The sequence below is a fragment of the Pleurodeles waltl genome, chromosome 11 (assembly GCF_031143425.1).
Source record: "Pleurodeles waltl isolate 20211129_DDA chromosome 11, aPleWal1.hap1.20221129, whole genome shotgun sequence".
Taxonomy (NCBI): domain Eukaryota; kingdom Metazoa; phylum Chordata; class Amphibia; order Caudata; family Salamandridae; genus Pleurodeles; species Pleurodeles waltl.
The window spans coordinates 68678988-68702353 of record NC_090450.1 but is presented as its reverse complement, the minus strand read 5'-3'; the positions used below and the strand labels follow the sequence as shown (position 1 = coordinate 68702353).

At 42.5% G+C, this 23366-nt stretch overlaps 1 protein-coding gene across 5 annotated transcripts in view; it reads left to right on the top strand.

The window, feature by feature from the left end:
* Positions 1 to 23366, top strand: part of GNB4 (G protein subunit beta 4) — a 541779-nt gene that overhangs the window by 165946 nt on the left and 352467 nt on the right. The window contains exon 1 of one of the 5 annotated variants that reach the window (XM_069213077.1): positions 5333 to 5587. The exons of 2 other annotated variants lie outside the window; for them this stretch is intronic. The gene's annotated coding sequence lies outside the window, so the exon portion shown is untranslated. Of the gene's footprint in view, positions 1 to 5332; positions 5618 to 12601; positions 12719 to 23366 lie in introns of those variants that run through there. 2 more of the 5 variants (XM_069213076.1, XM_069213080.1) reach the window with 2 other exon arrangements.

Genomic DNA, 23366 nt, shown 5'->3' with positions numbered 1-23366 from the left:
CACTGATAGCACAGGCCAAACAATCTCTCACAAAGTGTTCTACATCTCTGTCCAGTCCAGGCCACCAGAAATCCTCTCTTATTCTCCTTTTCATAGCCCGCATACCTATGTGTCCTTCATGTCCCAAGGATAATACTTTGTATCTTAAATCCTTAGGTACAACCATTGCATCCGCACGCATTAACACGTTATTTATAATTGATAACTCCCCAAAAACATGTTTGTACACTTCACACTGTTCAGACTTGCATACAGACCATCCCTGTGCTATGCCCTTCATGACCTCCTTCAATTGATCATCATTTCCACACGCTTGCCTCCACTCATCTTCCGACACCGCACCACCCAATTGAAACTCTATAGAGCATACCAGGACATCATCTTCTTCCGGTTCCTCCTCATCTGGCCCATTATTGCACGGAAGACGGGAAAGGGAATCAGCAAGTGTATTCCTTGCACCCGGAACATATTCCACATGAAAGTTATACATTTGTAATCTGTACTGCCACTTAGCTATTCTGGGAGTGGCTCGATGCGCACCAGAGGTAGAAAACAACTGCACTAAGGGTTTGTGATCCATCCTGACTGTAAAGTGCACACCCCACAAATACGGTTTGAAATGTACAATGCCCCACCAACATGCAAGGGCTTCCCTTTCAATAGTTGAGTAAGTTTCTTCGGCACCTCTCAGACTACGCGAAGCAAAGGCTACCACTTCATCCCTACCATTTCTCTTCTGCATTAAAACAGCACCTAATCCAAGTTGACTGGCATCTGTCATTATTACTATTTCGTCCCTTGTGTTAAAAGACTTCAACGGAACTGCCATTGCTACTTCTTTCTTAATGGCTGTAAACTCCTGTTCACACTCCAGACACCAGTCAAATTTGACATTTTTCTTTAAAAGAGACCTAATTTTATGAATTTTGCTTGCACAGTTAGGAATGAACCTTGAATAAAATTCAATCAGACCCATAAAAGATCTGACATGGTCTTTATTACTAGGAGACTGAAAATCTTCAATAGCTTCAACCAGCTTTCTCTTTGGTTCCACTCCACATTTAGAAATTTTATACCCTAGATAATCAATACTAGACACACTAAATTTACATTTGTTTGCCCCTAGTACAATCCCTTTTTTATTCAACAAAGATAATACCTGTTCCATTCTTTCATCATGCTGTGCTTGATTCTTGCCAAAGACTAGAATGTCATCCTAGAAAGCAGTTACACCTTCCATACTTCCAAATAAACTATCCACCACCCTTTGGAATACCGCAGAAGCTGAAGCTAAACCAAATGGCATGCGTCTAAATTGGAACAAACCTTCTGGAGTAACAAAAGCTGTCAAATGTCTTGACTCAGGATGCAGATTAATTTGATGATAAGCCGATGTCATGTCCAACAAACTAAACACGCTGGCCTCATCTAAAATGGATAGTATTTCAACAATGTTAGGCAATGGATGGCAATCCACCCAAATTTGTGCATTAAGGTCACGCAAATCGACACACATGCGAATAGAGTTATTGGCTTTACGAGCAATTACTATGGGGGCCACCCAATCTGATGCATCCACCCTCTCAATTATGCGTTGATCACATAATCTATCTAGCTCCTTTTTCAACTCTGCTCTCAAAGCTAAAGGTACTCTACGTACTTTATGAACCTTGGGAACTGCATTCTCCTTTAACCTTATCTTGTGTGCAAATCCCTTGAACACACCAATTCCTTCTTTAAAAACACCTGGAAATGCATCGACCCACACAGAACTAATAGATAACACTTGGTTATAATTCTTGCTCAGTATAACTTGTTCTGGGTTATTTGGATCTAACAAAATACCTAACTTTCTTTGATCTTCCCAACCTAAAAGACATGTATCATCATTAGCCACGTACACTATCCCCTTAGTCACATTACCTTGGAAACTCAACACAACTTCACACTCCCCCAAAACTTCCACTGGTTTGCCACCATATCCCACAGGCTTGATGCTCGACTTCCTGAGCCCAACATGGCTGAAATATTCCTTCCACACCTTTTGACTCACAAGTGTATAAGGTGACCCAGAATCGGCTACAACAATTATTTCATGGCCATTAATTGACAATTTACAGGTAGGCCTTTTAGTGTTGTTAAGCATAACAACGTCACTCTCATTAGAATAACATACAACAGTAAGAATTTCGTCATCCTCATTAGAGGAAGAATTAGATCCATCCAAATCGTCATTGTGTAACTTAAAAACCTTGTCCCTAGAACTGGAACTTGACATGTTAACAGCCCTACACACTCTGGCAAAATGCCCAACTTTGGAGCATTTTGAACATTTTTTACCTACCGCAGGGCAATTACTTGCATTACCTAAATGGGTGGAACTACCACACCTAAAACATTCCCTTTTCTTGTAATTATCCTTCCTAACTGATGTTTCAGCTCTGGTAATTGCTTGAGATTTGTTAGATTTCTGTTTAATTATAGCTACTTTCTGATGAGAATCTTTCTGACTAATTATACTCATCTGTTGCATATACGTTGTTGTATTCTCGATTCTAGTGGCTATTTCTACAGCCTTTTATAATGTTAAATTCGGTGTAGACAATAGTGTCTCTTGAACTTTCTTATTACTGGTTTTCTCGACAAGTTGATCTCTAATCATTTCATCCTCACATGCCTTGTAATCACAAGAAACCGCTAACATCCTTAAAGCTCCCACATAGTTAGCTACTGGTTCACCAGGAACTTGCACCCTTTTATAAAATTTGTGTCTTTCCATAATAACATTTTTACACGATCTAAATCTGTTATCAAGGGACTTAATGGCAGAAGCATATTCATCCATACCGCCATCACCTTCACCCACATCTAATGCAACAGATATCTGTGGAATATGTTTTAAAATTTTGCGGCCCTCCGGACCTAAACAATGACGTAAAACAGCAAACTTTTTCCTATGAGTAAAGGAGTCACCGTCAATGGCATCTAAATATGCCTCAAAACCTTCTTTCCAGGAATCCCAATCCGCTTCTGATGAAACAGGATCCGGAGAGAATACAGGAGGAGGCAGAATGGATTGCTGCATTTTAAATGTAACCACAATAAATGTTAATGATATGTGTGTCCTCTTAATTTTTCAAGACACACTGCTCAAGGTGTTTGAAATGCTTGGAAAACGTATCTTTTTTCCACTCGTTGATGACTGATGAATACTTGACCCAACGAATGAAGGAAGCGAGTAAAAGTGCACTTGAAGTATTATTGGACTAGTCAGCTATACCTCAGCTGTGCTGCTCCAAATATTTGAAATAAATGTCAGATTCACTCGTTTCCTGGCGTCTCCGTTGCCAAGAAACGAAGTAACTCATAAGACGCGTATTCGGCGTCTTCGTTGCGTAGCTGAATCGATTCACTTGTTTCCTGGCGTCTCCGTTGCCAGGAAACGAAGTAACACATAAGACGCGTATTCGGCGTCTTCGTTGCGTAGCGGTACACGAGAATAACAACAGGAGGACGCGCGCGCTGATCCGACACGCGCAGAAACCTCCTGTGTTAAACTGCCCCAAAAACAGCCCAAAAATCGATAAAAGATGAAAAACAGGATGTAGGCTCCTAGACGAACGGAGCTGCAAAGACTCCCCTCAGCATGGTCGAAACACTGAAGGCCGGTTGAAGACACCACGCGATGAACTCCTCACAAGGTGCACACATAGGTCCAGCTGTCCTGCAGTCCCTTGTCGCCAATGAAAAGTCTTGGATTCTGGTAAGTATTATTTATTTTCAGTATGATCCACAATACGCAGAACAGCAATTCATAGCTCCGCCACCGTCGCCCATCCAACCGTTTTCCCCGTCCTATGTCGAGTCTCGAGACAAGGTTCTCGAATCCTCACAAGACTCGACATAAGAACAGAGAGACAACCCAACAGAGTGTCAATTTGATTTTTTTTCCTCCATAAAGAAAATATTTCCCCCCCAGAAAGCCCTTGACCTACACATTCATTACATTAAGGGATGGCCCCATTAAAGCTCTGAAAGGGCACTTACCTATGCCACTTATTTTCTGCAGTAAAAGTGTGTGTATTTCTTCTGTGAAAAACTACCTGAAATAGATGTGGGTACTTACAAACGTACATGATTGTGGGTATTTACCTACTCCTTTCGTGAAACCCTCGCGAAAATGTACTATATCTTGCCCATAACTTAAGTAGAGAATTTTGTAAAAGCTGTAATTATTGTCAAATTTCCACCGAAGTACACTTTACCATCAAGAGATTCCATAGATCCTGATGGGTGTGCAAAAAATACTTTTAAAGGTATAGTTAGGAACAAGGAAAGCCGAGTTGTCTTTGAGAGCAGAGAGTGAGCTGAGGAGGCAGTGTGAGCAGAAAGGGCAGTGTGTGGGTGCAGACAGTGCAGGGATCAGACGGACAGTGTGGGGGCAGAAGGGGCAGGGAGTAGAGATGGTGGTGAACGTTCAGATAGGGCAGGGGGCAGACCTGTCAGTTTGACCAGAAGGGAAGAGTGTGCGAAGGGGGCAGAATGGCCAGAAAGGGGAATGTGAGAGCAGTATGTGAGCAAAACGGGCAGGGAGCAGTGGCTTCAGTGCTTGAACAAAAGAGGCAAAGGACAACACAAGGGCAGTGTGCGTGCAGAGGGGACATGGTCAGAGAGTTGGCATTACACTGGCACTGCCCACCGCACTACGACCGTACGTTCCATGTTTACCAATTTATAATCAGAAACGGCTCACGTCAGTCAGGCCCCACAAATGCTAACCATGCGGCCATGACCGCAGGTAAATCGCCAGCTGCACTCTTAAGGTGAAAAATACGCCCTCACTGCTGCTATCCAAGACACCTTGACTGGGTATTACTCGCAAGCGTCTTTTTCGATGGTTAAACGCCAAGGCCATCCCGGGGGGGATATTTACCCCTCGTAACGGTGCAGACGCCGGGTGATATCTCTGGACGTACCAAGGGTAACCGTGGGCAGCAAGGCGTGTGCTCGCCGGGCTCCTCCTCGGCGAGGAGAGGCAGTGACAGCCATGCCACCCTACACACCCCCTCTCCTGGCTGTTGCTATGGTTCAAGTCCACTTCGACTGTTGGACTGTACCACGATGCAGCACTGAGGGGTCTGGCTGGTTGCGAAGGTTTGCTGGCGGCTCGTCCTGCTTAGCCCAGACCCTCCACAAAATCGAAGATGCACTGAAAATGCGCTAATAATACACCTCGAGGGATCGCGGCGTGTCTCGGCGCCTCCAGCTCGGACGTTGACCTGCGCTGACGGCTGAACCCCCCCCCCCTGCGCGCAGGGTGGTTCGCGCCGCTGGTTCCCGTATGGGTGTGGCGGAGGGCGAAGAAGCTCGCTGCGTTTCTCTGGCTGCTGCTACCGCCGCCGCGGCGCACTGCCTGCCTCCCCCAGCCGCTGGTACCAGCCCCCCTTCTGGGCTCCGAGGGATTGCTTTCCGCCGACGCCTCCGGGAGACCGTCATGTAAGGCGCGGCCGCCGGCGAGGAGGCGGAGACCGGCGGGAGAAACGACGTCAGCGGCGACACAGGCCGGGCGAGGAGAGCCTGCCGCAGGGTGAGGAAGGAAGACACAGCTCGGGATAAGGTATGGGGCGGGATCTGCGCATGACCCGGTGGGGTGCCTTGCACGGGGACCGAGGCGACCCCGCCACCCAAGGCCAAGAGAGCTGCTGTCTGGACCCCGTGCATCCTAAACCCGGCGACCCACCCTCTTCCTAGTCATAAAATCGGTCCCATCCACAGCTCTTCCTCTTCCCACTGGACTTCAGCATGACAGCCCTCTTCTGCCCAGCCGTAGACGCCCCAGTCTTGCAGTGCCTTATTCATCAGTCCAGCAACCACAATCATGCTACATTGCCAATCCCCCAACTCACCTCACAAAAGGTATTTTCCCTCCAAGCTCTCTTTGAGATCCTCCCCACCTGTCGCAAGTGGACCTTATACAGTCCTCCCAGCCTCCTGTCATTAGCCCCAGGCAGTGTCACCTTCACATTTACAGCCCTTTAGTAGCCACAGCTTCTCTGTCCAGCAACTACCTCTCACCCTTCAAAATCCCTCCATTCCAGCTCCTCACATGATGGGTTGATTCTCCTCACAATTTCTCCAGAAAGGCCAGTCACCCTTTCAGACTTATGCCATCCACCCTTTGTTATTGATTTATTTATATATTTTGGCGACCGTTTAAAGAACACCTATCTAATTCTCACTCCGCCTTCTCCATTTACTCTCCCTCCTCACCTGACATCATGCCCTTGCAAATTTAGGTTCAGTCCACTAAATCCTGGCATACCTAGCAGTCGTCAGCCGTGACGTACGGTACACGCACCACCTAACTTTCAGTGTGGTCTAGTTTTTAAGTCAACAACATTTTCTACGTTTGTCTTCTTAAGTCGATACCTTGACACTTTCAAAGGAAACTACACGACAGCCCTATTTAAATGCCTGGAAAATTGTTACATCACACAAGGATTTAGCACTTTTCCTTTTATTAGCGAGGGATGTTTGGGCCAGGGAAATTCTGCAATAACACTTTAAATCATGTAAACCGTGACATATCCCCATTAGTAGGAAGCCAACGTTAACTAATCTTGTAGTTAATACAGAAAACATTAGGTGACTACGTTGATGTTCTGTCATGTAAAACCACTACAAGAGCACATAAGTACTGCAGATTATTTCTTATTCCTGCGCAGAAGATACATCGGGGCAAACACTGTTGTTCAATAACGGGGTGACTTAATTATATCACATTAACCCCCATTTGGTAAGGCAATATAAAAACCAGCCGTAATGTGAAACATGATTGATAAAAAAGCCCTGTGGTAGAGCTGTGTAGCCATGCCATAATCTTGGCAGCTTTGACTGATACCTAGAATCCTTACTGTTAAAGTGGATTTCCGCATCCCAGATTTATGCAGTTGGTTCGTTTCATCTAAATTCAGTCAATGCGGGTATTCCTCCCCATCACGTCTAGTCCTGTCAAGTGGCTTGGCATTGTTTTATGCCACTTTTCTGGAGTTCCCTCTTTAGTGTTAGGCGAGAGAACTCCTAAAAGGTGTCTTCAAATCCTTCTATTTTGGGCTCTCTGCTTCCGTATTCAAAATGTCTTTTGGGTGTCTAATTCAACAGTTCTGCAATCTTTCACTCTCATTTGTAGAATTTATGCTCTTACATTCTACCAGCCAGGATGACATTATTAAGATTATGAGCATTTCTGTACATGTATTTGTTTATTAACTGTTTTATGGAGCGAACTTCTCATTTCTACATCAGAGTTCTGTTGAGTCAAATATGAAGGTCAAAATTGTGGTTTAGCTGGAGTCTAGTGATTTGAGGCCTATGAGCTATGTATGATATTTCCCACTCACTGCCAGTGGTTCTAAGAGCGAGTCTCTTCGAGTCTGAATAATCAAATTTTTGGGAATTACCTTCAGCGTACATGGTGCTTTTTGTCTCGGATCTTTTATAGACATAATCAATATTCCGAAAATATATTGCGTTTGCAGAGCTTCATTTTGCAGGTTTATTGTTTTTTTTCACATTGAGTTGTAGTCCTTGATGGCTTGAGGGGAACACTTATGTCGGTTTTATTTTAATGATGCACATTTATAGCTGTGATTGACTTATTGAAATATAGATCCTTTTATTTATTTGGCACTGAACATGGCTATTTTTGCTTTGACCTCTGGGGTCAGAGAGACTTTTTCCTTCTAAGAAAGAGTGCAGATTCTCTGCTGTTAGTCTGTTGTGGACCTCTTTGTCTAGAGTTTTATGTAGTCCTCCTGCCACATAAGCTGCCACCTTGTCCGCCAGGACCCTTTGAGGAGATCTTTTGTGATAAATGTCCTTGGAGTCTAGTCAGTGTGCCAGCGGGGGTTCCCTTGGGGACCTCGGGCAAGTTCAGAGTCTATTATATGGTTTGGGACGCCAAGGCCTGTTGGGCTTCTCCTCATTCAAGTCTGGAGGAGAGTCATTGGGGTCATAAGGTGGAGCAGGGGGAATCCCCAGAAATGCATCTGTGGGGTCAGGATGGGTACTTGCCCTTGAACTCCAAAACTCAGGATAAATCTTTAGCCAAAAAAGCCTTCTTCATGCAGACAAATGAATTGTCTGAGGAGTGGTCCCTGGGACGGTTGGGAGAAGGTTTGAGCGCCTTCAGAGATCAAGCGAGTCCTTCCCTTCTAGGGAGGGGTTCTTGGTGCCATGCTTCCAACTCTGAGTTTCTACACCAGAGCCACCCTAGCTGTTCTCAGGGCTTTGTCCCCGAGCTGTCTACTGCCTCCACCATGTGTTTTTGGCAAGGCACAAATTCCACTTCCCCTGTGCATAACATGAATTCCCCTCTTACGTATTTGAAGCCTTGGTAGGGCTGCTTTTGGTCGCCCTGAGGCTTAATAAGGAGTGGAAGTGCCAAATGTAGACCCCGCATGGTAAGCAATTCAGTATTGTTGGTGGTGTCGACCGATTAGGGTTATGGTTTAAAGGGGTATCACTCAGCGCTGGTGTCCCTCGGTCGAGTCTCACCCACAGCCACACATGATAATTCAAAATACAGACTCCTAATCATACGTATCACTGTAGGCTCCTGGGGACTGAGTCATGAAGGCAGAAATGCTGTTCGGGGCATCCACACTGCCTACAAGGCGGGTAAAGGCCAGAGAAGTGAACTGTTCACCATACAACACCAGTCTTCGACAACATGTGGAAACAAAGCAGAACCCCCTATCAGTTGGAGGACCACAGCTCCAAAGTGTGGCCCCGCGCTAAACATTGGGCGCTCGGGGAATCGGAAAACCAATCTTGCAGATGCAGAACAAGAGAATGCATCAAGGACAACAGCGAACTAAGACATAGATATGCAACTTTTTATTTAAATACTACACCACAAAATAATTCTGAGAAATATTACACACAAAAAGCAGTTCAGTCAGGAGAGGTAAGTGGGAATGCGGACGTTGAGACATCTGCATGCCCACTTGCTATGGCGAGTCATATTTTATCAGGGTGAGCTATTTTAGGGCCTTCTGGCCCAATCTGGCAAGCTGATAAAAGAACAGGTGTTCTGTTCACTCAGAATGTAAATGAGCAATAAAGATGCAGTTACAATTTGTTTTTAACTTGTCACATTTGCTTTGCATAGAGGTCAAATGTCAGTTTATGTCTTCTCACAATTTGCTGTTTATTTTACCCTGGAGGTTTGTGTTTACTTTTGTTTCTCTGATTGCAGAGTTACAGGAATTTGTAAAGTGAACTGTCTCAATCGTGCTGCACAAAGTGTGAAAGGAAAGGCTGTATGATGTCATTGTTTTTCTGACACACATTTAAATAGATTGTAAATGAACTGTAAAAACATTTAAAAATGTATTTCAGTAGTTATAAATGCACATTGTTTCGTAATTGTGTGTCTTTAAAAGAAAAGATTTTAATAGGATGAAAGCAAATCAGAACACTTTACTTGACCATGTACAAATAATACATATTTTTGCTGAAACCCAGTTTACAGAGATTGTTTATACACTATATAGTTTTGATAGTTAAATTGCATTCTAAATGGAACACTTGTGGCCATTTCAATGGAAAATATGGTGTTTGTAAATGACGGTGAGCTACTGCATCATGCTTTAGATATATATTTAATAATAAAAGCGAGTTTTTAAGTATGAACTGAGACACATTGATGCCCCGCTTTGTTGACTGCTATTAGTGAAGTAAGAGGCAAGTCATGTGTACCTTGTATGCAGGCTACATTCTTGTTATACATGGAGTAAAAGTTTAGTCTATTAGCTCAAATGAGTTTTTGTACAGAATAGGTGCTGAATTTGCGTATTTAAAGGTGGTGCCATGTGACTATGAAGATAGAGGCGGCTCTGTAAAATAAAATATTTTGCCTAGAATCACAATTTGTGACCAGTTTATAGGTCAAGTACCTTACAGTTAGGTCGAGTAGATTGTTCAAGTCTCTGGACCTGCAGGTTTGGTAACATTCTTATGATTTTCTGTGGCTTGGAATATGTTTAAAAAAATGTTATTAATTATTTTATAAATTTTAGTTGAACACATAACAGTGCACAATTGAGATACGAATGAAATTACTTCTGCGGTCACATAGAAAAGTACAGTGAAACAGACCAGTTCGTTCCAAGCAGTTACAGGCCAGAGCATAGTAAATTACATTTGGAACCTGTAGTCAGTTGCACAGGTGCGATCACTCATCCAAGTAGACTGAGGTAGGAGCCTATATCTGAATATAACAGCAACAGAACATAGTGGTACATCACTAGTTATTATCTTGGGATAAGGGCGAGGAAGGTGAATACTCATCTGCATAGGGGCCATCCTGTCTCTATGGGGAGGACACACCCCCTTTCATTGCCAAGAAGATCACCAGTGGGCCCCAAATTTCTCTCAGCCTCGAATTCACAAGCGTTAATTCCCAGCAATACTCCAAGTATTCTTGACAATAGGCTGCATCCTGCAGCCAGTGGGTGTGGTACGCTTAACACATTTAATAGCAACCCTGCTTTTAGGCAATAGGACCACAAAGCGGTAAATCTGTGGGCAGAGGTCGGAATGTCTATAACTTAGCAGAGCGATCATTAGCATCGGTCCGGGCACAGACTAGGTATTAGTCTCCATAGTAGCAAAGACCTCCACCCCAAAAGTCAGCAATAGCAGGGCATTACCAGGCCAAGTGCAAGAAGGTAGCGGCAAGTGCGCCACAGTTTGCACTCTCCATCAAGCCCATCCTACATCTCCGGATGGGTGTACGGTAAACTTTGAGCTATTTGAACTGTATTAAACGGAATCTGTATTTTGGCGAGAGGGCAGTGGACTAGGTGCAGAAATAAAGCCACTGCACTGTGCTAACAGGAGCATCCAGTTCTGCAAAGTGCATGGACACAAATTGGGGACTTCTGCATTATTTTATAAAAGTAAGTGATATTTTTTTGAAGAGAGGAGCTGGTGAGTATAATTTCTAAGGCGTGAAATGTTGGCAGTGCTGTGGGGGAAAGTGCTGTGCATTCCGCGGAAGGCAGCACGTTGCTGATGGTAAAAGCACATCCAAGGGGGTATGGGAGAGGTTGCCCAAAACATGTTGAGGTGAGAGGAAGTGGCTTTCTGAATAGAGATCTCCAAACGTGTGAAGCTGCAGCTGTTTTAAATGACTGCGGGCCCCCACGTCAGCTAGCGCAGAAAGCGACGGGTGTTCAGCAGGTGACACAGGTGGGTTGTACATGCTTTCCAGTTGAGCACGCTGTTGCAGCTTGTCTTGTGCCCAAATAGTACATGCTGCATTGTCAACTGCAGTTTGGGGCCGCTTCAAAGGAAGGTATAAAGCAACGCTGAGAGGACAGGGTGCAACACAATCCTGCTCAGGAGCCAGATGGAGCTGAAACATGGTAGGATGTGGCCATTAGTGAGCAAACCTCGCTTGTGAGCAATAGAAGTATAGGTCCATGTCCGGTGCACATAGGCCGCCCTGATCAAAAGGGGAGAGTGAGGGCTTCCACTTGACTCGTGGCTGTCGGCCCTCATACACCAGTACAACTAGGTTAGAGTGGATATGGCCGTGGACGGCAGCCGTGAGCAGGGTGGCTTGGGTTACTTATCTGCTGCTGGAGCATTGAAGAGAGGTAGGAAGCAATCGCAGATCTTCAAGGGAGTCTTGAATGTTAATTGGTTGGACTGTTGCAGTTTTAGTTCCCTCTGTCAATGGGAGATGTAGTTTTCAGTTGGTGTTTGAAAGCTGGTAGAATAAATTAAAGAAGTAAGTTACGCATAATTCTCGCCTCCATGTCCTTTAATAGAATTGAAACTATCCTTTACAGTAGCTAGGATATTTTTCATTCTTGATCCTCCACAACTATTTCAGTAAAAAATAAATATAATAATACAAAATATTTGGATTCTTGCCATCAGCCATAATGGATAATAAATTACAAAGCATCGAGATGAAATGATTGCTACCAGTTTTAGTATGAAATCTCTGATTTTCATATATTTAAAGAGTGATTCCTTTGGTCCATATTTATCCTGTAACTCGCTAAATAAATAAAGAATTGCCAGTGGATGTATCACCTAGTCATTTAATACCAGCTGAGTCCCAAATATATATTAATTTCGGAAGAAAACCATTATACTTTTTCACAGCTTTAAGACAACCTGGAGCCAACTGAAAAGCTTGAAAGTTGTTTGATGGAAAAGGGTTGATTATTTGTTGGAGTCTCCACCTCCTTTCCTTTCTGCTGCAGCATGACAAAAGTCAGGTCTGGCTGAGAATGTATGATCATTAACCTTAATTTTGGTTTTTTTGCAAACCATTTCAGTTTTTTTTTTTTATTCGTGTGAGAAGAAAATGTTAAATAAAACAATAAACGACCAAGGTTTTAGGCTTGACATGACTTTGGCAGAAAGCAGTGCACTCATTGTGTTTGCCGATCCCAATCCCATCTATTCAAATCAGAAAATTCAAATGTATACACTCATATGATGAAAGTCCTAGTTTCCTTGCCTTTCATACCTTTGGCAGTACCCAGGAACCTGAGGTTGTTTCATCTTTGCAGATATTCAAAATCATCAAGTTTCGATTGGCTGTCATGTAGGCTTCTTGCCCAGACACCTGCTTGTTGGTATGCGAAACACAGAGTTCAAGAGTGCTCTTCAAGATCCTTAACATTCATAAAAGGTATAGACCTCATTGGTTCAATAGGAAAAGTTATGTGAAATGCTATAGGTCTGTCTATTATGAAAAACTACAACAAAGGCTGTGGGCTGAACATGTTTATTACATCAATTGTATGTTACCAATAGACCTTAAAGGGGAATTGAATTCACAGTTAATGACTGTAGACAGATATTTTGTTACGTGGAATCTCACAGTTTACTTAAGCAAGCCAGTAGAAGATGTACACTGAGCGTGATACAGTGCCTGGGCTAGCTGATGGCCTCCCATCCCCTTTTGTGTATGTTTTTGTTTTAAATTAAAAAAAAAGAAACATCATGCAGCTCCCTGCTGGGCCATTTACTTGACATTCATTTCATCTGCAGTGTGCTGAATCCTGTACAGCCACAATTTCTAAACTGGACATCCATCCTGAAATGGCGTTATCCCTAGTATATCATTCTGTTGCCATTTAAAAATGTCCACTTTGTTTAGAAGCATTATTTTTGCCACCTTGGTTGTAGAAAAGCGACATTCTGTATATTTTGCCTTCTAAGATGGTGTGTGATGCTGAATGAACTGACACCTAGGAACGTTTTTGTGCATAATGTACCAGTGTGGCAGCTACTTTAGAACAGTGATACTATGTACAATATCATTACAAGACCACCTACTACTGTTTTTATTTTAGGTTTGTATTGCAAGCAAAGGCCCACCGAGGTTAGACAATGGCATGTTTTATTTTTTTCTACTTTACGTTTTCTTCTATGAGCTTGTTGAGTTTGTGTCTGTTTTGTTATGGATGGGTAATTTGGTGAATGTTGTAATGACCTGGGTGGAAGACTTGATCTATGAGTGCAAGGCGAAGTGACTAAGTGCATTACGGCGGCTTCGTGGGCTTGGCCCCTTACGTAGAGCATCATACCACCCAACTCGCATAAACAGCAGTATTCAGATGAACCTGTATATATGCAATGTAACCTAACTTGTTTGCTATTATATGCCATTTACTCCTCCTGTTGAGGCATGAATCGCTTTATGCCAGACAGCAGGCTGCCCAAAATTAGGGGTTAATGACTAATTTAGTGGTTCTTTTTTGTTGTTGATTATTGGCACTAGTCTTGTACTCTGAAGGAGACACCTCCATCCATTTACTCCAGTGCTTTGAGGTTGATTGAATTAGTAGGCGTTTGGGGTGATTATTAGTGTTGGGGAGGTGAGAGGGCTGTTTGAGTTTATGCAGATGGTTGGTGGGATTAGTAGAGATCAGATCAGGTATTGCTAGGGGCAGTGTATGACCTTCAAGGCAGGGCAGTGGTTGATATTTGCCAAGAGGTGTTGGTAATTTCCAGAAATACAGTAATAGAGATTAATGCAGGGTGCAAAACTGCGAATAGAAACGTCGTTATTTGCAGGTTAGATAGTAGGCTTTAGAATCGGATGAGCAGTGTCTGCTGCCAGTCTACGACAAGACCACTACTTCAGCAAAGATATCTGATGAGTTCCAGAAGTTTTAAGCATAAAGCAGTGGTTGGATGCATATGTAAAGAAAAATTGAAAGCACTGGGCTGGGATTGAATGAAGTATTCAACACCATTAAATGTGAGAATATAGAGGATAAGTAATGTTGGACAGAATTGGTTGTCATTTGGTCTTGGGTGACCTCCCCATCAAGATCCTCTTTCTGTTTTCTGACAAAGTTCCTTGGTTGACCTTTGGTGTCCAGCAACATCATAGAAGGATTGAGATAGGGCCCTTCCATTCACAGAGGAGCCTTAAGTCTAGTGGCCAGGTACCCCCAGTCAGCAGTATCAAATGCCTTTTCAAAGTCTACTAGTAAAAGCACCAGAGGGGGTGATGAGAGATGGCGGTGTGCTAGTTCTACGTGAAGACATCTCAGGCGGAACTATGTGGCTCTGGCTTGCATGAAGCCACACTGATCCAGGTGAATTGGGGACTGAAGAACTCGTTTCGGAGGTGTTCGTATAATGGCTGTGAATATTTTCACCCCCCTATTTATAAGGGAGATCAGGGGATAGTCTGAGCACGCCACCGACGGAGGTGATGATTTGGGTATTACTATGAGCGTGGCTTGGTTAAGGTAACTGGGAAAAGAACCAGCGGTCACCGCTTCTGTGTACTGATTCAGTAAGTGAAGAGTAAGAATATACCTGTACTTGGCATAGAACTCTGTAGGGTAGCCATCGGGACCAGGCGTCTTGCCAGGCGCCATGGGCGCATTAGCCTCACCAATCTCTTCCAAAGTAATTGGAGCCTCCAAATCTCGACTTTCTCTGTCAGAGATGCAGGCAAGTGTCACCTTGTCTTGGAGAGGCATCCTCAATTCATCTGCCGACCGTGGCACTGCTGCGTACGGGGACGAGTAATAATAGGCAGAAGCCTGGGCAATGGCAGAGGACGTATGATGGACATTGCAACACCCATCAACAATTTCGGGAATAGCCCTGTTGGCCAAGGGCTGCTAATCAGTGCAGCAGCTTACCGTTCGTGTCGTCCCCCCCCCCCCCCTCATGGACCCCCACCCTTCGACATGTGCCAAATCTGCTTTGCTGCCTCCAAAGAGAAGTGTCTTGGCTCCTCTTGGATCAACGCTGTCTGCTGTGGGCAACCTGCTCTGTAGTGGGAGGCTTTGTTTCAAGATTAAGCGCTCTAGCTTCGAGCTGGGCAGTGCGTTGACGTCTCACGTTCCTGTTTACCTAAGCAACCTTTTGGCCTTACCGGCAACCCAGACAACGCCCGCCAACTGGACCGACCCCTCATTAAGCTGAAAGTAGTGCATTCGGTCTGGCTTCAAGGTGTGAACCTGGTGTTTTATCTTGGAGTTGCCAGGCGTTAAGGCATCACATTTGGAGGTTCACCCTTTCGGTGTCTCCAAACGAAGTAGTATCGAGGCATAATCGTAGATTCCTCGGGGAAAAATTTGAACTTGCAAGACACAAGGAATACCAGAAGCCAGCATAAAAATATGTCAGTGCGTGCATTGAATGCCAAATATTTTTGATCATGGCGAATGTGCCACTTTATCAAGGACCTCTAGTCGACCTAATCTTTCAAGAAACTAGGCCCCAGTATAATTATATAAATACATTAAAAAAGTCTGTGATGCCTAGTTTTGTTGCCGAGTTCCAAGCTAAGCATTTTCTAGGTACAGTTAAAATGTTTCACCAACCAGCAAAATCTGTCTGGAAGCACACTACAAAATACTTCAGAATTTGCAATAAAATATTAAATTAGAAGAAACGCGAGCAACGGAGATGTGAAAATATGGGAATATCTATATTTTCTTGTGAATTATTCATGTTGCATGCAATAAATTTACCAACACATATCCGTTTTTATGAACAATGTGGAGAATGTTGGATGGTAGGACCTTTTTGTCAATTCTGGAGGTACTGTCTCAGATAAAGCGTTGATTGCATTTCCTCATGCTTGCACGTTTATACTTCATTGTAGGTAAATAGGTATGCTAGTAATCACACAAGTCTTCTCACACAGAAGTTCTCTGAGTCTGTATCAACACTGCTAACTCTGGCTTGATTCTTCAAGATCGGTTTGATGCACAAAGAGGTCCATCGAAAAGCCTCACCGAATCTGTTTTACGCTAACTCAGATTTTCAGAGTGGCTTGTCTAGGGGAAGGGGTTTGAGATAGATCTGCAGGAAATAAGATCAAAATAAGATAAAACCAAACTTTACATTGCTGAATCTTTCATAGCGGGGTACAATAGGTAAACAACCACAAACATTCACCTGTTTTATCAACCTCTTTGCTTCCTGCAGAGGCAGGCGAGTATGAGTTCTGTTCACTCAACAAACAGTGAATGTTTCGCTAGACCCGTAACATGCAAAAGCCCGGTCTCTAACACATGTGACCCTATAAACTTATTTCAAAGAAGTCTTAACACATACCACAATGTTCTCCTGATAAGCTTAACTTTCTCAAGCTTCTGTGTCCCTCAGAGGTACTAGAATTCCCTTAGATGTCCGACTCTCTTGTCCTTTTAAAAAGTTTTACTTTCTCAGAAGTTTGATTTGCTCGGAAACTAAAACACTAATGCTTGTATTTTTTCCCCTGTAGGGTCTTTTCGGGCATGGTACTTTCTCTACATTTCTCAAAACAAACTCCTGATTTTAGTCTTGTTCCGAAATGCTTTCTGTTTAACCTTTAATCCAAGAAACACTTTTCACCCAAATCAAGCTTCCAGAAAGTCTTTCTAGTTCTCAGCACAAAACATGATCCGCATCACAGCATGCTCTTATCCACCTTTAAGACCTTCAGTGCCAACGATGATGTTCTGCCATGTGTCTCCTCAAAATGTTTAGTTGTTTCTCACCTTCCTAGCTGCTGCTCGGTAAATAAGTGTTCACACTCGATTCCTCCATTCCTGGAAGCTGCTTCACAACCAATCAGTTCTCCTGAAAGGACTTGGACTATTAAGCACATGTCCCCGTTATAGTCGGGTCCACCCTAAATGGCAGTCGTGCTAGTCCTTCTGGAAGTTGCTGTCTCTTTTTCCTTTCCTGACCCAACAATAATGCAGCCAGATTCTGTCCTTACTGCAACCCCAGTAACTGGTAACCACACAGTTTCTGTTTACAGACACATGGTCCCTGTCTCAGCAAATGCAGTGCCTTGACACTGAGAATGTTACAGTGATCTTTCATGCGCATCATTGATATCACAAATGCCAGAACCTAACAGTATGTTAGTAAGGCCTTGACCGGATTGCATTCCTACATGAGGAAGACTGAAGTGAATTGCCATGTTTAGGGAAACATTTCTGAGTGTCTGACAGGCTTCTTGCTTGATGCTTTCTCCTCATTAGCCAGTCAAATTTAATGAGATCTGACCTGCACCAGTAGATCCCTCAGGTTAAACAGGATTTTAATACTTTCCATTTGGTCCTGGGTTTGGTATTTCATGAAATGGACAGTGCACCATAAACAGAAATTCCATATCAATTCATTTATATTCTCTAATATTTCATAGTTGATTATGATACCCAAATCCTCCTGGGAAATCCCATATATCTTCCTTATTTCTGATGACTACTTCTAACTGCTGGTTCTTATTTCAGTTTTAAATCCCCTTGGCTCCAGAATAAATATAGAATTTTTCTTAACATTTACTTACACGTGCCAGCAGGTGGTGACCTAGAACCTCCTCCTGAAGTGATAGCATGTAGCTTTACGGAGGTACCACTTTGCACCCGAACAACACTGTCTTTCTTTCCATACAGATCTGGAGCTCCGCTACCAAACCTCTGTCGATTGACCGACTGCAGCTTTGTTAACTAACTGTGTGCTAGGGAAATGGTTATTTTGAAGACCACAGGCTTCAACTTGTGTCACAGCTGTACAAAGCAGATTTCTGTCACGCATTCATACAGTGTCTGCCTCTGGATCTAGGGTCGTAGGACAACTCGAAGTCCTGCAACAGATGCTCTCTGATGGACCTGAACGCATCAGGGAGCAGATGGTGAAGCTGTACGTTGCCCAACTAAAAAAAAAAACAGAAGGAAAAAAAATCAGGGCAGCTCATGCTCCAGACAGTGGACGTATTCACACTTGGACCTGCTTCAGGTCCTGTTTCCTCTACATGTCAACATCCTCGAGTTATATACAAACCCCTAATGTGAAGGTGATACTGTGGCTGATTTTGGTTCTAAGTTACAAGCGATATCAGTCAAATGTAAATTTGGGCAAATGAGAGAGGAACTTGTAAAAGATCAGTTGATAGTCCAGTGCTACAGTAAAAAGATGCAGGAGAGGCGGTGGGTGATGAGAAATCCCAAGTTAAAGGAAGGAGTACCCATTGTGAAGGTCATTGAAAAATCAGAAGTCTGCATAAATGAAATGCAAACGTTTGATAGAAAGAAGAGCAACAACAGAGGAAGCCTGAAATGAATGCAGTAAATAAGGAAAATGCCAGTTTATAAAAGAGATTCATCATTCGAAAATAAAGTTTGTAGACATGTAAATAATTCTGTGTTAAACACTGAAAAGGTTTCCTACAGATGTGTTTGTGCCAATGCCCTGAATCAAAAAGTTGTTCGCTTTTGGAAAGGTATGTCACAGGTTTGGGCAAAAAGGCCACTTTGCATGTATGTGTAGGGATGGAAGAAGAACTAGAGTGGCAGCAGTGGAACTAAGAAGTGAAGAAAACGGCCAGAGTATTGAGTGTTTGTGAATGCATTCAAGAGCTAGCCTCTGTGTGAATTGCCAAGAAGCTGCCTTAATGGTTGATTCAGGGTTAATATGCACAACAGTACTGCAGTATATGTATGAAAGTGTGCTGCCTGTGATTTGGTTATATCCAAAAGACATCAACCCTAGGGTGACATTTAGGTCCCATGTTATATGAGGCCATAACTGAATATAGAAATAGAAAAATAGAAAGGTATTCGTAGCAGTGTGTGGACCCCTTGAATCGGATTATTTAAATCAACATGATCTGCATGTGATCCTAAACCCTACAGTACTGGATAAGGTTATGTTAATTGAGGTCACTGATAGTGAGGATATTTTAACCAATTTAGGGAGGTTATTTAATACAAAATTGAGTTTGACTAAAGGTTATGTTTATAAAAGTGTTTTGAAATATGATGCAGTACCCGTCTGGCACAATGAGATGATCACTGATTCAGTTTACTGAAATTTTGAAAAATGTTGGAAAAAAAAAAAAGAGGTAGAAGATAGCATCCCAAGGCCACTTCATGGGAGATATGTGGCTTTCCTTAGTTGTTATGATGAAGAAGGTTGATAGCTCATTGAGATTTTGTGTGGACTTGAGGTGTTTGAATAGGAATATTGTCTTGGATTGTTTTCCACTTTCAGATGAAATGGTTCTCATGTTGAGAGGTGGTATGTGCTTCTCAAAATTAGATTAGAGAAATGCTAACCAACAAATAGGTTTGTGTCAGCAATCCAAAACATAAACAGCATTGACAACATCAGAAGTAGGTTTTCAGTGTGATATCTTTTTTGGTCTGGCATCTGCTGATAGTGTTTTTAGAGGCTGATGTCTTACATATTTGGTGAACTCGACAGAGTCCTACACTTACAGGATGACATTTTGGTTATTGGAAAGACAATTGAGTAATACAAAATTGGTTTAAAATAAGTTACAGATAAGTTGACTGACAGGTCTCGCATTACAAAGAGACAAGTGCAAATTTTTCTGAAAGGCATTGAAATATTTGGGCTATTCTATCTCCGTTGACGGGGTCTAACCTAAATCTGAACTTGTGGACACGTTTATCTAGAAATAAAGAACAACTTCACTTGTTTATGGGGGTTAATTAAATACTATTGGAAATTTGAGCAGGATTTTGCAAATAAAACTGAAGATTTACTAGTACTTTCAATAAAGGCAGAAGTCATGGATTTTGGAAATGGTGTAACAGAAGGGTTTGAAGGGATAAAAGAAGTTATTGCCAGTGTGCATATTCTTTCACCTTTCAATGTTAAAAAGAAGACAGTAGTGATGGTAGATGCGAGTGCACTTGCGTCCAGACAGTGGTTTCCCAAGTGCATATTCAGGAAGAAAAGCGTGTGAAATTTGCGACCTCTGCCACCGCCATATAATTTCTGACGCCAAATTATTTTGTATGCCTTGAGAAAGCCCTTGGCGTCAGAAACTATATGGCGGCGGCCGAGGTCGCGACGGATTGAATATTCCCGAATGCAATGAGTGCAACATTTTGAATCGTATTGATCATTACTGAAACTTGTATAATAATTTCTGACGCCAAATTATTTTGTATGCCTTGAGAAAGCCCTGGTGGACACACCCAAGAGGGCGAAACACGTGTTGGCTGAGCACGTCACATGTTCAACTTGTAACCTCTACATGGCTGAGCATTCCACATGCTCTATGTGATACTCTTACTTTGGATGAATATGGTGAATTTAAACTATCTTGAAACAAGAATCAACTTGTCTATTGACTATAATTCAACGGGAACTCACCTTTTCTAATTGGAGTTTTTGTAAGCCACCTTCGAAATGGTGTCTCTCCCATTCGCGAGCTTTCCATTAAATTGCTTCATTCATATTTTGCACCCCTCTGCCTGAAACTGAACAATCTGAAGTTTTCTTTTCGTTGTAGACATTGTAGTTGCCTGCCTGCTCAGTCCCCATTTGACTGTAAAAGTCTGTGCAAGCGTATGTGGAATTGAGAGGCAAGTAGGCATTTTTTTGGGGGTGAGGTGGATTAACCTTAATCTACTGTTGGCATGTGGGCTCTTTAGTACAACAATTGCAATAGGAATGTTGTTTATATAAATAGGATGTTTACAGCAAACATTGTGCGCCCAAAGCCTCTCTGCATTTGGTTGGTTTTGACCTGCAAATGTTTGGATTAAATTCCACCACTGCTTGATCCTTGAGATTTGTCTAGTTACAAATTTGAGTTATAGTTTGAGGAGGAGTACAGGGCTTGATTGAGATTTCATCTCTAGCTATCCAAATCCGGTTTGAACCTGCTAGCCAATGACATGGGCTTTTTTTGGCTAACATATCGTCAGTTTGTATTTGTCAAATCTATTTCAATGCAAAAGCCGATTCTCCAAACTGGAGTGCGCTTTCGTTCATGTTTACGGAACATAAGATGTTGATAATGGTCGCCCAGTAAAACTTGGGTCTCCTGTCATTGTGTGTTTAAACGTCCTTTATTATTGTTATTTTATAAAGAGGAAATTAACTGCTTGGGGTTAAATATGTTGAGTGGGCGTGTGTATCATGAAGCGAAACTCAAGTGATATAGATTAGTATCTAAGGTGATATCTGTGGTAGAAACAAAAATGCACAAATAGATCGTTATGTCAGAAAAGTAAAACAGAAGCGAGTGTGTCTATAGGGTGAAGGCAGATCCAAGCTGAAAAAGAAGGTCCTCATTTAGCGTAGAAAAATAGGGCATAGCTAGTTCAAAGTTTTTCGAGAGACAGTGGTGTGTGATTTGAACTACACCAGAATTATTCAAATATGCAGGACAATGCATACCGCTCTCTACCACGGATGCCTTTGTCTTGGCTGGAGACGTGCCAAATAATTTCCTGTTTTTGTGCCAGATATGCAGAGGGGTTGCGTCGTTTTTAAAAGTTTACAAAACGAACTGAAAGTATAACAATAGCCACCTGACCTTGGAGCAAAGCTACACCCCTACCCATTTCCTCCTTTCTCATTGAGGAAATTAGAGGTTGAATTGTATGCTGGGGAGCTGACATGGCCATTTGCTATGTTCTGCACTCACTGACATACATTTTGCCAACAACCTACATAAGGATTTGCAAATCCTAATGATTGTACTAGAAACATGAGCACAAATATGCACAATATTTAAGTGCATATTCTGTGGTTAAAACATATATTCTTCTTAACTGACATTTTGTTTCATATAATTAAGAACAAACCATATTTTCTTGACGGTGTGACAAAGTCAATTTCTCCCATCACTGCGAACTACATTCTCTTCTTCTATCCGACAGAAACCATACGTTACGGAGTGTAAAGACTTGTCGTACTGTTGGATACTGTGTGCTGTGGTCTGTTTTGCTGTACATTCTTAACTACACTGCCCGTCAGTGACAACGCCTGAAATGGTTTGAAAAATGTGATTACATGCAAAAGCCCGCATTCTTTATCCAGCGTGAATCACACACTTTACCTCGTTCGAAGGTGCATAGATTGGGATGGGGGCACCTTGTACACCCGGTCATGGGATCGTACACTCTATATATTTACCGAGTCTTTAGTTTGTTCCTGGGATAATGCATCGTTTGCAATTCTCTTAAAGTTGGCCTAAGTGGTACTTGCGTGTCCGTACCACGCAGCTGTACTGTTGCCTAAAACTTCATCTGTACCATTCCACGTTTACACAAATGTCACTCGTGTGAGATATGACGTAACATACTTTTCTTAATTTTTGAAGACTAAAGAAATGCTGGTACATCCTCCACCTTTTGTGTTGTGCATTATCTCATGGTTTGTGCGCAACATACTCTAAAGTGGCATTTTCCTTATCTTCAAGATGCTAATCCGGGAGAAAAATCAGTTTTTTTGCTTGGACACAGCGCTTCTGGCTCAAGAAACGTTGGAAGACTGACTGATGTGTTGTCACAGAAAACAGTGGTCCAGTCCTAGTTTGAAGGGGGGGCGCGATGCTTTATTTATTTTGCCCGGAACACTATATATATATATATATATATATATAATTTTTTTTTTTTTTTTTACAAAAATCAATTTTCACTTTGTGTATGAAATTCAGTCATTCCAAGTTTTTTGTTTAGCTAAATCAGTTTCATGCTTTGTTAGCGCTATTGCACATAAGCAAATTAATTACATTCTTCAATGGCAAACCTTTTAGGTCCAGCTTGACAGTGCAGCTGTTCCCAGATATAATGTGATCAACTTAAAAAAGTAGTAGTATAGAGAGGGCTCTGTTCACATGTTGGTAGCCAGAAGTACATGTTTTGCTCGGGCAGAAATTGTTTACTTACACAGAAAAAAGGTGCTTACCATCCACACTGCTGTGATCATTTTGTTTGTCCAGGTGACTGGGCCAGCAGCTGTAAGGCTGCCATAGCTTGGACTTCAGTGGCACACATGGTATTGTAATGCTGTTAGTGTCTTGGGTAAGTAGGTAAGTTTCT